The 14,211-nt window shown below is 40.1% G+C and overlaps 1 pseudogene; it reads right to left on the bottom strand.

Annotated features, from left to right (window-relative positions):
- Nucleotides 1-5,499: 5,499 nt before the first annotated feature.
- Nucleotides 5,500-7,051, bottom strand: LOC141760881 (uncharacterized; annotated as a pseudogene).
- Nucleotides 7,052-14,211: the final 7,160 nt, after the last annotated feature.

Here is a 14,211-nt window from a genome sequence, read left to right as displayed (position 1 = left end):
TCTCTCTCTCTCTCTCTCTCTCTCTCTCTCTCTCTCTCACACACACACTTTGTTTGGTTTGTTTAGTTTAGTTATTTATTTAGATTAATATTGTGTTTAAAACCTTTATTATCTTGTAAATAAATGTTTGTGGAATATACATGCTGGTCTCTTTAATGTTGTACAAGAGTGAATAATGCCAACCTCTGCTATGTCAAGAACTCCGATATCCTTCAACCTTTACTATCTATTTTGGTTATAGTTATTAATTTAATTATTAATCAACGTTCCAAATTGATAGTTTAGCATATATAATGAGACTATATTAACATTTTGGTTATTGGTCCCTGATTCCAGGGTGGTGCCCTGTTTATTATTAATGTTTATTGATAATATTTATTAATATTAATAATTCTATTATTATTTATTAATTAATTTGCTAATAACCAAACCTGTTACTGCCAAATCCCTACATGTTGGTGCCCCATGTGAGGCATATTATTATTGTTGGCAAATTGTTCATAATTGTGCAATGTTCATTTTCAGCATAATTTTTGGTCAAAAACAAAAATTTCATATTGCATTTCTAAACAAACCAAAAGTGTTTACATTCTACACCACTAGTCTTCCACAGGAGTAGAAGTCCAGCTGTACTTTTGAACAAGTACATTGTGGTTAGAATTGTTTATTTGAGAGGTTTGCTTTTGCTGTTAATTCAAGTTGACCTATGCTGTAGACCTTGAAATAATTTTGGTTCAGCATTTGAATACCAAGTATTCAATGCAATCTGGTCTAGTTGTCATATTTTGCTGTTAATGTAAGTGTTCCTTTAATGACACAGCGTGCCACCGGCCCTGTGTAACATAGAGAGCTTGTACCTGGCTGTGTAACTGCCAAGCATTCCAGCCTGAGTTAAGATAAGAGCCACAGTGTGCTAACAGCCCTGTGATATAAGTTTGCAACCTAGCTGTTACTTCCACGTGTTCCAGCTTGAGTCACCTTTAAGAGACATCGTCACAACTGTTACTGCCCTGCATCTCAGTTAGTGCATGTTGTGTGTGAGCAAACTTTTTTTGTAAACCTTTGTTTACTTTACTGGCCCCTTTTGTTTGATGCCCACTAGTCACTAGTTTGCGCTGTAGCTACCCTTCCTCCACAGGGAGCTACCCCCCATAGTGTAGGCCAGTGCATTGTTGTTAGGCTTGTGTACCTCCCAAGCTACACCACAAGGTGTCTGCCAATGCAACACCATAGCCAACGACATTTATTTTTGTTTTCTACTAGACATCCTGTTTAGTTTCACCCTCCATTCCAGGTATAACAATGGAGAACCCCTGTGTTGAGCTTTTTATTTCTTCCCCAGCACAGAGCCTAAACCCTGGCTGCCCTGAACTCATCAGCAGGTTGAGTTTCAGTGAGTGCAGGAAAGAAATAGATTCGCTCCTCACAGAGAGGTGTGATGCGCAGACTGCACCCAAAGATTAATTGTTGAAATGCTTACTTCTGATTTTTCACAGAAAGACCAGTCTTGCCATTCAGAGTAAAGCAGCCCTGGAAAAAGAGGTAGATAGCCTAAGAACGCAAAATGCTAGTCTCCTCCATGAAGTTCAAACAGCTGATAAGAAAGCCATGCGTTACTTAGTAGACCTGCATTCAGCAGAGTTAGCTCTTTTTCAATACAAAGAGAAATTGTTAGGGCTTAGACTATAATGTCTCTCCCCAGTCCCCTGTCAGTCACTGTGATTCTGGTTACTCCGATTCACTCTCCTCACTTGATGAGAGGTTAACTCCCTCTCCACTCAGAAGTGAAGGATTTCCAACCGACTCAAAGTCCTTGGGAATGAAGTCAGCTCCTCAACCTCCACTGAGAGAAAGAGTGAACAGCTACCTGACTACTTATTGTTGTGAAACTGACAGTGAAGACACATGTAGTTTATCTTCAAGAAGATATCCTGCCACATGTTCTTCTCAGCCACTGAGACATGACACTTTCACCTGTGCTCCTCCCTCCAAAAGTTCAGCCTGCTCAGCCTCCTTTCCACTCTGTCACAAGGGTGATGACAGCTGTTCAGCCTCTGCTTCTCAGCCAGAGAGAACTTTAGCATGTCATGCACCAGTGCATTGTAATGCTAATTTAGTCTCGCCTTCAACAGAAAGGACCCCACAGGGTCCCCGCCATGAAGTGCTTGAATTTTTAGCTAAAGACATCGAATGTTTTGATCCAGACAACTGTGATCATCACATTGATGACTATTTTAGGGAATTAGATCACAATCTAATTGACTTAACACACGCCACCCAATGGGAGAAAGTTAAACTTGTGTGGAAAACCAGCTCTAAAGCTGTGCACAAGTTTATACAGTCACAACCTCCCAGTGTCAGAAATGACTATAGTGAGCTTCGTCATGCACTGATAGAAGAATTCTCTTCTACTGCTGACAAGACCTTAGCGATGTTTGCAGCCCTTCAAATTAAACATTCACGTAGTGAGAATCTTAGAGATTTGTTATGTTCCGGGTAACAAAACGTGGACTCAAATGCAGCACACAACGAGAGTTTTAAAGGATGAACAAAAGAATATTTATTTTAACAACAGGGTTCCAGGTTGAGGAAGAGCCGAGTGCAGGAGTGAGCAGGCAGGTTTGGAAGCAGCCACAGCTGGCAGGAGAACAGACCTGAGCACAGAGCAAAAAACGAGGTTTAGTCCAAACAATCCCAAAAACATAAGAGCAACCGCAAAGACAAGAGCAAAATTCCAGGGAGCCTGATTTAGTTATGTACCACTGTGGGTGACGGAACGATCTGGCGATGAGTGGCAGGAAGACCGGGGTAGATATACTGCAGGTTTGTGTGATGATTGGTTTCAGCTGCTCCAGCAGTGCCCGCCCAGAGGAGGAGGAGGAGGAAGGCCACACCTCCCAACACACTGACAGACTAGACAAACAGGGAAAACCACACAGGAGACAAAAGGGCAGGGAAACACAAGGAAACACAAGGCTGCCAAGATGATAACATGACAAGATTACTACAAACGTTTAAGGCATGCATACTTCCAAGGTAAGAATGCGCCCGGCTTAGAAGAAAACACCATCTTCAAGTCCTTGTTTTTGCAGAACTTGCATCCATGCGTACGCACTCACGTTGTACTCAGGATGCATGAGGGTAACCCCTCACTGTGTGAGATAACGAAGATGACACAGATAGCTTGGGAATCTCTGGTCATCTCCAAAAAGGGTTGCAAACCAACTAAGCCCACCAGCTCAAACACTGACGTGTCAAGCAAATCTGCCACCTCAAAAGATCATTTTCACAACAGGTCGAAGGGGGTCACAAAAGGCTGCATAAGGACACTGAGCGTAACCGCCATGTCCCCCAGTTGCGTAAAGATAGGCATTCACACAACAGAAGTGTTAGAAAGCCATACTCTGAAATTCTGTCCCAGAATTGGCGTGACCGGTCTGACGATGACCACAGCATCTCTGACCACAGTTCAGACTCTAAACAAGGTTCAGAACATGGACATAATCTAGCAGAGAGTGATAGCTACTCTGAGTGCCTCTCTGCCTCTGGCTACCTGGAGCGTTACAGCCCTGATCCACGAGTTAAGCACGAGAGATCCAGAGTTATCTTCCCACGGTACTAGCTAATACCTAGCTAACAGTGAGAATGACGCTAGATAACGGTGCCTTAATTTTCCTTTCCTCTTTTGCAGATACTAGGGAAAACTTGAGTTTGTTAGCAACAGCAAAAACTCAACTCAGACACCACTGTCCAACTTTACAAGTACACCTGGACCAACTCCTTGGTAGTATCTTGTTTAGAGATCACTAGTGCACAACACTAGCTTAGGACACCACATTATGACTGTACAGAACCAGTCATACACCTATCCGCATTGTTTTAGGTGACACTCTCCGCATCTCACCGTAACAACTTAACACCTCTAACATTCCTGTTCTTTTCACTAACCTTCGAAACATAGTTATGTATTTTATACAATGCTATTGTTTTTGTTTATCTGGTTTTATTTGTAACTTAAGGACTGTTTTTGCTTAGCCAAGATAGATAGTTTTAACCAATGCCCAGTTGGTTAATGAACTGCCTAGACGTTACAAAATTAAATGAACTGTTGAATGAACTTTTTCAATCATGGATTTAACAACTTTTGAGTTGTCCCCAGGGATTGGACTGTACAACCCCCAGGTTGTATCAAAGGACCTGTGAACTGTTCAACCTTCTGTTTTGCTCTTGAAGGATGATACACATCTCAAGACCAAAAGGGGGGATGTAGGGACCTACCATTTCTGGTGGCAAAGACAATGACCTATGCTACTCAGGATCCTTGAGTCATGCAGCCATTGGCTGTGGACTAAGCTCAGTCGCCATTGGCTACTCTAGCATTCACACCTAGGTGTGAAATTCATCGAGGACAAAACCAGAGGAATCTCTTTGTTCGTTCTCTTTCCGCTCTTTCTTCTCACCTCTCATGACCTGTGGAGGTGAGCTGCTGCTCTCCAGCTGCAAAGCAGCTCTGCTGATCTATGGCCTGTTAGGAAACAGACATAGCACATAAGGAACTTCTGAGGTCTCTTTAATATTGTACAAGAGTGAATAATGCCAACCTCTGCTATGTCAAGAACTCCGATATCCTTCAACCTTTACTATCTATTTTGGTTATAGTTATTAATTTAATTATTAATCAATGTTCCAAATTGATAGTTTAGCATATATAATGAGACTATATTAACATTTTGGTTATTGGTCCCTGATTCCAGGGTGGTGCCCCGTTTATTATTAATGTTTATTGATAATCTTTATTAATATTAATAATTCTATTATTTATTAATTAATTTGCTAATAACCAAATCTGTTACTGCCAAATCCCTACAGTCAGAAGAGATTGGTATACATGTTTTAAGGAAGCGTTATTCTTGTTTGTGAGAATATCAGTTCTGTTGATGTTTGTGGTCACTGCTGAAGACTTCTTGTGGTGGACACTTTATATTTGACTCAGACAATGTTTGACAACCCAGGTTGGCTGGTCTATACTATTGTTATATTTATTCCTCCACTATTGCTCCAAAAGGTCTAAATACATTTACAGCAACTAGCTTCATTTTGTCGTAAGCCAGTTTTCACACCTTTTTATAGTTTCCACAGAGCTTTGACTTAAAATGCCTCATGAGTTTCACCACAGTAGTTATCAGACCACACTGTGTCTCTTCCTGTCAAACAAGTGATGTGTACGTCACTCCCTCCTCCGTCCACAGACCAAGTAAGTTTGAAGTCATCAGTGTCCTTTCTGAGTCCTCCATCACACATTAAGCACACTCTTTTCTTCTCAGAAAAAAATAAGAAATATAGACACGAGAGAGAAACTGAAAGAATCATGAGCGAGAAAATACAGAGACATTATTTTAAATGTATTTCTTTCCATTGAATCACCCCACGAACAGCTTATTAGACTAACAACTAATAAGATTAAAAACATAAAGCAAGAGTTTCTGTTGCTTCCTGGGTCTATCTGGTGGCAGCGTACACAACATGTGGCTCCATCTCTATCTCAGGTGCAGGCCTGCGGCTTCTTTTTGGCTTTGCCTGGAAACTTAGAGCTGCGTAGTTCAGTTCATCTGAGCCCATATTCTGTAATTCAGAGTATTTAGAGTCACATACGGTATCACACACACACACACACACACACACACACACACACACACACACAGCTGAGTCCTCCAAAAATCTGTATTTGTGGGTTGTTCCACGAAGGAATCATTTAAACATAGGATTTAGGAACCTTAGGAGTTGTATGTATGCTCAGAACTAAAACAGAACTAAAATTGATTGGTTATATTAAACATTTTTAAATAACAGTTTTGTAACGGCATGGCGGAAACTCTTTCTTGACAAAAAAATTAGATTGAGATTAAATTAAAGTTAATGAACCTCAACTGTTAAAACTCGGGACAAAGATCATTAACAGACATATTGTGTGTTTAAATGCAACTTTAAAACCATAACATAGTTTTATTTAAGTTAATGGTGAGTTCACCTTGTTTCTTTCTGGCTGCGGCTCCTCATTCACAGCTAAATGGCAAAAGACGAAAGTGTGATTAGTTCATTATTACTGATCATATACTTTGCTTTATATGTTTCCATCATGTGTAACAAATTCAAAATCTGCTGTACCTGTCTGAAGTTTCCTGACTTTAACAGCCAGAACAACGACGGCTATGGTGAGGGAAACGGTCAGACCACCCAGGATCAAACTCATTAGGTTTGCCGTTACATCAAGCTCCTCTAAAAGAACGATGATAGACTTAGATTATGTTTTTTAAAGACGTGGTTAAGATTGAAATTACTGGCTCGGTGGTAACTTGCACAATGAGAAAGGAGAATCTTACTTTCAGCCTTAAAATCCACTTCAGCCTCAGATTCACCTTCACCTTTAAATAAAAAAAAAATAGTTTTGACACGTATTGGTTTCTTATTTGTCTTTATGCTGTTTTAATGCAATAAATGTGAGATGTACTGTAAATATGACAGTCTTACCTTGAACGATTAAATGTGTTGCACTGGCAATGACTATATGTGTGACCACGTAGAATCCACAGAAATACAGTCCAGAGTCAGATAAATCCACTCGCTTGATTTTAAGAAAGACAGTGGACTTGTTCGAGCTCATTTCAAATCCATTTTGAAATCCATCACAGAATGAAGCTTCACTATCAAACCTGAACATATATATGAGATGCAGCTGGGCTTGGCTCTGTTGATCAGTCTGAACCACTCCGTATGAGTTGGACTGCTGGAAATGTTGTTGCACGTCAGTGTGACTTCATCACCAGACTGAACCTCCACAGTCTGAGATTCAGAATCTGAGACGGAGCCTGAAACAAACAACCCTAAGCTTGTAATGCAACAGTTACTGTAATAAGACAACAACAACAACAAGAATATATTCAGTTCTAATTTGCAAGTTCATATTCTGGTGGGTTACTGGTTACATGGTTTGGTGCCAGTACTTACTGAGGCTGCAGAGAAGTAAAGCTGTTATCAAGGTGAAGCTTCTCATTGTGCATTTAATCGCGTCACTGCAGGGATAGTTTGTACCGCTGAGCTCTTATAAAGGGTTTAGAGAGGCGGGGTTTGTTTTTCATCTTGCTGCTCACATTTGCTGAAACTTTGAAATATGACTTCACAGGAAAGTTTGGTGGTAGGAGAGTCAAAGTTATATCTGTGTCAGACGCTATTTGAGACAAAAGTTGCCACAAAGATTGTAGAATTATAGATGCTTAAACAACACGACTCCTACAGCTGTCATTGAAAGCATCCTCACCTAACCCGTAACAGTCTGCTCTGTTATGACATACTGTATGAAATATGACAAGAAAACAAAGCGACGCACCTGTCACGTAATATTTTTATGCTTGATGCTGCGATGTCTGGATGCACTGTTTTGGATTTAGGTTTGGGAGTGGGCAAATATGCTGCTTTATGCAAATGTATGTATATATTTATTATTGGAAATCAATTAACAACACAGAACAATGATAGATATTGTCCAGAAACCCTCACAGGTACTGTATTTAGCATACAAAATGTTTTACAGATGCTGGTCATGTTTGTTAGTTCTGCACAAGCTGTTGGTATCCATGACAGCTGAATGAAGTCATTGATTTTTAGAAATATAGATATTTTTAGTACCTAATAGAATAGCTGCTTACATGGTGTCCGGTGGTAAGCGTTTTACACTACATGTCAGCATTCACACACACATTCATACACTGACGGCAGAAGCTGGCATGCAAGGTGCCAACCTGCCCATCAGGATCTAATCTCAATTCACACCGATGGCACAGCCTTCGGAGCAGTTTGGGGATAAGGCCGGTGTGAGAAAAGTAAAGTGTTTTTTGAACATTAAAGCATGTAAACATGTTCAAGACACTCCAAATACAAGTACGCACCTGAAAATAAGCACCAGATGTCCTCAGACTTTCCCACCTGACTCCCACATCCACCTGCTCACCTGAGTCCTATTCTTCAATCACCCTGGAGGTATTTAAACCAGCCCCCTTTTCCACAGTCAGTTGCCAGATTGTCAACGTTGCTTCGTTCCTTTGCTCGCCAGCCTCCTGAACCTCAACCTATATCAGTCTACCTACCTGCCAGTGGTAATCCATTTTTTATACATTTTAATTCATTTCACACGTGTTATGGTATCACAATCAAAATACTCTGTTTTGACTATATGTACTGTATGGTTCTTCTTCTATCCGGCTCTTGAGGTGTTGAATTGTCTCAGCCACATTTTATTTTTAGAAACCTTTAACCGGTCTCATGATTTTCACCTCAGTTGTGCTCTGACCACACTGTACTGCCTCTTCCTGTCAAACAAGTGATGTGTTCCTCACTCACTGCTGCAGACCTCCATCTAACCACTCAGTATAAGAGACTCTGGACAGGCTCGTCCTCCATCAAACACCAAACATATATTCTTTGAACTGAGAGAAAGGAAATGCTCAGAATGAAAGCTCTGCATGCAACGGATCTTTATTGCAAAATTAAATGTTTTGGCAAGAGTGGTTCTTCCTCTCACCAACAAGCTCTACAAAAGCTCCAAATCATATTGATATTATTACAGCATCAGCTCCAGTTATCTCCTGAGTCTTATCTGGTAGCAGCATAAATAACATTCGGCTCCGGCTGTCTTCTTTCTGCTCTCGGTTGAAATGTCACTGCTGCGTAGTTCAGCTCCACATTCTGTAAGAAAAGTATTTACAGTCTTAATGTGGTGACTTGACATGATTTTAATTCCCACAATATACTGTAGCACCACAGATACTGGATTTTTGAGGCTGACACCCATTTTGATATTTGGCCAGTATTCATTTATAAATAGATTAGGGCTGTCAAAGTTATCTCGATCATGCAAATTTGTTTTAGCACCACTAATTTCTTTAACACATTAATGCAACTTGTGATAGATTATTGTGAAGATACTGGTATCATATGAAACTAGAAAAAACTTAAGGAATCCACTGGTACCAACCATGGCATACTAGCTTGTTAGGAAGGAGTTTAAATAACGCTCCAAACCTCTGCTAAATTTTGTCGAGGAAAAACTAGCATGGCCATTTTCAAAGCGGTCCCTTGACCTCTGACCTCAAGATATGTGAATGAAAATGGGTTCTTAAAAAATGTGTGATTAATTTGCTGTGAGGGGACAGTGGTTATTAAACAATATATAAAAGTAAAGGATAACTTTGTATTCACCTCTCTCTGCTCTGGATTCTGTTCTTCCTCATCAGCTAAGAGACAGAAACAAAACATCTGATCAGTTTTGCATTTTGACACAACTTGAAGAGAATTTCCAGCAGCAACTAAACCAAACAGAAACAGTACCTGTCTGCAGCTTCCTGACTTTAACAACCAGACCGATGATGACTGCTACCAGGAAAACAGTCAGACCGCCCAGGATCATACTCATCAGCTTTGCTGTTCCGTCTCTCACTTATACAGGAAAGATCATGAAGTTAGACTCGATAGAGACTTGAGATCTGGCTCAAATTAAAATGGACCAAACTGAATTCAGCTGAACTGTTTTACCTTCAAACATTTGATAATCTGTACAATGATAGAAATCTTTAGGAGACTCTTACTTTCACACTGGCTTTCCACGTCATCACGTCTCTCATTGCTGCCTTTTACTGAAATTAAGATAACTTTAGTCTTTATTTAATTGACATATTTGCATCATAATCACATTTTGTCAATGTTCAAATAGTCACTTTGTTGTCTGTTTTGTTAGAAGACAACCTACAGTATATTAAATGTATGAACATAAATGACCGAAGAATGGGTACTAAAAGAAAGACAAGACTTTAGAATGACCTTACCTTCAACATTTAAACGTATTACACTGAAAGTTGGACGGCCATCTGAGTTAAATTCACAGAAATACAGTCCAGAGTCAGATGAATCCACGTGTTTGATTTTGAGAAAGAGAGTGGAGATGTTTGAGCTCATTTCATATTTCAACTTTTGAAATCCATCACAGTAGATAACGTTGCTATTAGCGGTGAACATAACAGTGATACAGCTGGCCTTGGTTCTGTTCACCAGTCTGGACCACCATGTTGGAGATTGATCGCTGGACATGTTGGAGCACGTCAGTGTGACTTCTTCACCAGACTGAACCTCCACAGTCTGAGACTCAGAACCTGAGACAGAGATCCAGCCTGTAACAAACAGCAGATTTACTCTCAATTAAACAAAATGAACATTTCCTTTAGATAAACTAGTTTAAATTCTTGAGGGTTAAAGTTTCCAAAGTTATAGATGCAGTTGTACTCACTAAAGCTGCAGAGAGTTAAAGCTGTTATCAAGGTGAAGGTCTACATGGTGCGTGTGACTGAAGCTCTACAATGTCCGCAACTGAACTGAGCTCCAGTCAGGGTGCTTTCAAAGTAAAGAGGCGGGGTGTTAAACATGCAGATTTCGAATCAGTCATCTGATGAAGGAAAGATGCAAACCGTGAGTTTCTCTCCAGCTGAACATTCTATCGATATGTAAGTGAGGAGCCTCCTATTTTCTATGTGTTATGTACAGATGCAGACTTGAGTTGTTTACCATACAGATGCTAGTCATGTTTGTTTGTTCTATCCAGGACAGCTGAATTAAGTCATTGATTTTTAAAAATATAGATATATTTAGTACAAAATAGAATAACTGCTTACATGACGTCTGGTGGTAAATGGACTTGCATTTATATAGTGCCTCACTTGAAGCGTTTTACACTACATGTCAGCATTCACCCAGTCTTTGCCGTTCTCCATCCGTCCACCAGATGCCCTCAGACTTTCCCACCTGACTCACACATCCAAATGCTCACCTGAGTCTCATTCTCCAGTCCCCATGGAGGTATTAATACCAGCTCCCTTTTCCACAGTCAGTTGCCAGATCGTCAATATTGCTTCGTTCCTTTGCTCTCCAGCCTCCTGAACCTCAACCCGTCTTCCTGCCTGCCAGTGGAAATCCATTTTTTATACGTTGCGTTTTTAATTCATTTCACACGTGTTGTGTTATTGCAATCAAAATACTCTGTTTTGACTATATGTACTGTATGGTTCTTCTATCCTGCTCTTGAGGTTTTGAATTGTCTCAGACATATTTTATTTTTAGAAACCTTTAACACGCCTCATGATTTTCACCTCAGTTGTGCTCCAACCACACTGTACTGCCTCTTCCTGTCAGACAAGTGATGTGTTCCTCACTCACTGCTGCAGACCTCCATCCTACCCCTCAGTATAAGAGACTCTGGACAGGCTCGTCCTCCATCAAACACCAAACATGTATTCTTTGACTGAGAGAAAGGAAATGCTCAGAATGAAAGCTCTGCATGCATCAGATCTTTATTGCAAAATGAAATGTTTTGGCAAGAGTGGTTCTTCCTCTCACCAACAAGCTCTACAAAAGCTCCAAAGCATATTGATATTATTACAGCATCAGCTCCAGTTATCTCCTGAGTCTTATCTGGTAGCAGCATAAATAACATTCGGCTCCGGCTGTCTTCTTTTTGCTTTCGGTTGAAATGTCACTGCTGCGTAGTTCAGTTCATCAGAGTCCACATTCTGTAAGAAAAGTATTTACAGTCTTAATGTGGTGACTTGACATGATTTTAATTCCCAAGCGTCACTTGTGGACTGACTCAAATATTTCTCCATGCTCACCAGCTAGCTAGCTGGCTAATAAGCTGAGCTAAGTTAAGCTGCTGCAGGAACGGTCCGTTGCGTCCTGAGTGAAGTGACTGATTCATGATAGATTGATTGTTTCTATCGGCCCAAAGCTAACGTGGGTGGTTTGTAATGGACACAGCATGCTTGTTCTATTTGCGCAAATGGTCCCCATCTGTAGATATGTACTTTTTAATGATGCGGCACAATTTTATTATTCATAGCTAATTATTTTGTGGACCCCCGACAGAGAGCCACGGACCCCACTTTGAGAATAAATGCTCTAAAGTAGCTCAAACATGCAATTTCTTGTTACTTATTGGCCCATATACAGTATACGCAATACAACTATATACATACAAACAAATACTATATCATTTCAGGGACAAGCTAATATTAGACAATACAATGTACTGTAGTCCCGGCTGTTTTAGGGTCGAGCTCTATTAAACAATATATAAAAGTAAAGGATAACTTTGTATTCACCTCTCTTTGCTCTGGATTCTGTTCTTCTTCATCAGCTGAGAGACAGAAACAAAACATCTGGTCAGTTTTGCATATTTCCAGCATATTGACACAACTTGAATAGATCTTACAGCAGCAACTAAACCAAACAGAAACAGTACCTGTCTGAAGCTTCCTGTTTTTAACAACCAGACCGATGATGACCGCTACCAGGAAGACAGTCAGACCGCCCAGGATCATACTCGTCAGCTTTGCTGTTCCGTCACTCACTTATACAGGAAAGATCATCAAGTTAGACTCTATAGAGACTTGAGATCCGGCTCAAATTAAAATGGACCAAACTGAATTCAGCTGAACTGTTTTACCCTCAAACATTTGATAATCTGCACAATGATAGAAATCATTAGGAGAATCTTACTTTCACACTGGCTGCATTGGCTGTCCTCGTCATCATGCGTCTCATTGATGAAGAGATCAGTCTCTGATTTGGCAGAATCACATCAAAATTACAAATTTCCTGCATACATGATGTTTTTTTACGCAAATTCTTATAATTCTAAACATTAACTTATTAATTATTTTGCAGTGAAAGCAGGACTTAACTAAACCAAAAAACTTTAGAATCACCTTACCTTTGATATTTAATGTATATATTTCACTGAAAGTTGGACGGCCATTTGAGTAAAATCCACAGAAATACAGTCCAGAGTCAGATAAATCCACGGGTTTGATTTTGAGAAAGAGAGTGGAGGTGTTGGAGCTCATTTCAAATTTCCAATTTTGAACTCCATCACAGAATTTAACATCGCTCTTAGCGTCGAACATAACAGTGATACAGCTGGCATTGGTTCCGTCCACCAGTCTGACCCACGATGTCATGGATCCATAGCTGGACATGTTAGAGCACGTCAGTGTGACTTCTTCACCAGACTTAACCTCCACAGTCTGAGACTCAGAACCTGAGACAAAGATCCAGCCTGAAACAAACAGCAGATTTACTGTCAATTAAACAAAATGAACCTAAACGATTCCTTTAAATAAAAATTTAAGTAAGTGAATAGTTTCCAATCTGGTTGGTTAAAGTTTCCAAAGTTATAGATGCAGTTGTACTCACTAAAGCTGCAGAGAGTTAAAGCTGTTATCAAGGTGAAGGTCTTCATGGTGCGTGTGACTGAAGCTCTGCAGTGTCCGTAACTGAACTGTGCTCCAGTCAGGGTGCTTTCAAAGTAAAGAGGCGGGTTGTTAAACATGCAGATTTCTAATCAGTCATCTGATGAAGGATTTTTTTTTGTGCTTGTCCTGTTGAACAAACTGACCTCATACATGCTTTCAGGAAAATGAGTGTTGACGCAAAGTTATTTTTCAGAAAATGTTATGTCACAATAAATATCTTCACACCAAAGTACATAAAATGCAATGATATACAAAGATATATCGAGGAAGAAAATGATGCACACAACCTCATGAGATGGCTCAGAGGTGTCAGAAAACATAATGCTTTAGAGCCTCTCGACAGGTGAAAGTTAACATGTTAATGCCTGGCAGCATTTAGATGGAGGATATTGTCTCCCTCTGATGGGAATATGTGCTGTAGAGGTAAACCAAGATGAAATATTGCAAGTAAAGTCCATCTGTTGCCCTGAAACTAGCTGCCACACATTGTGGCTGTGATATAGTAACGAACCGGTAGTGTCCACATGGATAAAGACCGTTTATTGCCAAAAAGTGAAAGTCAATTGGTTGTTCCATTGCAACATCAGTGCCCAGCAGCACACAAGCAAAACTGAGATAAATATTCTGCAATTGGAGAGTGCAGCCCAAATTTAATTGTGGTATTTCATGTTGTTCTAGGACTGGTGATTACTTATTATTGTCCATCCATTACACGGTTGTGTCTAGAAGGCATTGACCTCTAATAGTTAAGGTTAGGCATTGACCTCTAAAAGCTAAGGTTAGGCATTGACCTCTAAAAGCTAAGGTTGGGCATTGACTTCGAATAGTTAAGGTTAGGCATTGATCTCTAATAGCTAAGGTT

The sequence above is a fragment of the Sebastes fasciatus genome, chromosome 22 (assembly GCF_043250625.1).
Source record: "Sebastes fasciatus isolate fSebFas1 chromosome 22, fSebFas1.pri, whole genome shotgun sequence".
Lineage (NCBI taxonomy): Eukaryota > Metazoa > Chordata > Actinopteri > Perciformes > Sebastidae > Sebastes > Sebastes fasciatus.
This window is presented reverse-complemented; position numbering and strand designations above follow the sequence as displayed.